Raw genomic sequence first — 2,027 nt, forward strand, 5'->3', positions numbered from 1 at the left:
AAGGTCTCCTTCAGTGGGGAGAACAGCCCAGCCATTCAGCCTAGCTCTTGAGATGCGAGTAGTGGAGCTGTGAGCCTTTTCAGGGACAGGCACACAGGCACATCCAGTGGAAAGAAAGAAATAAGGGACAAAAGTAAAGACTCACATTTACCGCTACTGAGCACCTTCTAGGTTAAACTCTCAAAGCACTCCTGTGACCAAAGCCACATAATGACAATAGTTCATTCATCCATCCATGCCAGATGGATGGTGGGGAAGGTGATTGGAACAGCAATGCAAAAAAAAACAGCTAAAGTGAGAGTGACCCGGCTTCTTTTCAATCCCTATTTATTAAAGTACTTTAATAATCAGTGATCTTCAGCAGTGCACAGTTGGGGATATTGTGCTTCTCAAAGCTCTACAGTTCCACGAACAAAGCTCATGAAACATGTACTGGCTGAGATCATTTTCAAAGTTGGACAAGTCATAGATCCAGTGACCGGACAACCCCACCTACTGGGAAAGTCCAGTGGGCTTTGAAACTACCTACCTAACCAAAAATCTGGAAGAACGCAATATCTCTTCAGTGCAGTGAAGGAGGATTGGAAGAAGGAGCCAAAGGGAACGATTTACAAGTTTGCTTTATGAAAAAAGAAATTTTTCTAAACTTCATTACAAACTGTCCAGTGTCTCTTCTGGTATTTATGGAGTAGCTAAAAGTAAATGAAGTAAATGCCTTGTTAAAATTCTTCATAAAAGTTTAAGGTCATGTTTTAAATTTCCTTTTCATTGGACATACTTTCCTCTTACAGTAAGTATGTCTAGCAATCCCCTGCATTGTTTTGTAAGCTCACTGTTTTAGAAGGTGTATTTTTTTTTAATTCAAAGGAATCTTTAATTTATCTTAGAATTTTTATTTGGGGAGGAAAAATCTTTTGATATAAAACAGATAAGACTGCATTAAGTGAATATTTATTTCCGGTGGCATATATTCAAAATTAAATTTTTTTCTCTGATTTAACCAGTTATAAATGAAAATAATCAACAATCTGATCAGGGTCAGACTTTATCAGATTAAAGTCTGTACCACGAATGTTGACATATAGAAAATACAACTTGAAAATTTAAAAAAATAATAATCTAAACTTAAGTTGTTTTGTTTTTTAGTTTTCCTTTTTCTATGGGTAACTATAACACATAGTGCAGGGCCTGGCATATAGTAGGTCTATCACTAACTGTTTAATGACTAAATGAACAGAGATATTTTTGGCTTACCTTTTTTGATTTGTGACTCTAACAAGCATCTATAATAATGGCAAATAATGGTTTTTTGATGATGGCTTCTCCTTTCTTGAAAATAGCCAACAATAGTGAGGTAAGTTTGCTATATAATATTAGTAGTCAAGCTTATTAAAGCAATTTTTAACCCCAAGAATGAAAAATAATGAAGAGATTGATTTTTCTGCCAATTCCAAAATTTTTTTTAACTAATTTTCCAGGCACAGTATTTCTTTAGTCTTAAGTTATATTAATTCCATTAGAAGCATTTAGAAATACTCTGTTTCTGTTCTTGCCTATTTTGTACTCTGATTTGTTATTTCAATGATATTACTTAAAACATTCCCTTGTGGGGTACCCAGGTTAAACTTCCCACTCTCGATTTCACCTCAGGTCATGATCTCAGGGTCACAGGATCAAGCCCCATGTTGGGCTCCATGCTCAGCAGGGAGTCTGCTTGAGATCCTCTCTCTTCCCTCTCCTTCTGCCCCTCCCTCTGCCTGCACTCTCTCTCTCTCTTCTCTCAAATAAATGAATAAATAAAATCTCTAAAAAACTTACTCCTTGGTCTATTTTTTCAATGTTATCTGCCAATATCTGAACCAATTTAAGTAATAAAGCATATGTATTTAAATCACACTTCATATGAAGTCAGGATTGGATACTATGTTGATCAGGCTCTGTGAATACATGGGGTTTACAAGCAGGAACTGTGCGTATATGATTCAATTACAATTGAGATGAACACTTCTTTATATAGGTTTATGTAC

General features: G+C 35.7%; 1 pseudogene; it reads left to right on the forward strand.

Moving 5' to 3' along the window:
- The first annotated feature begins 210 nt into the window (after nt 1–210).
- LOC123941366 lies at nt 211–574 on the forward strand (annotated as a pseudogene).
- The last annotated feature ends 1,453 nt before the right edge of the window (nt 575–2,027 follow it).

This window comes from Meles meles, chromosome 5, assembly GCF_922984935.1.
Source record: "Meles meles chromosome 5, mMelMel3.1 paternal haplotype, whole genome shotgun sequence".
Taxonomy (NCBI): Eukaryota; Metazoa; Chordata; class Mammalia; order Carnivora; family Mustelidae; genus Meles; species Meles meles.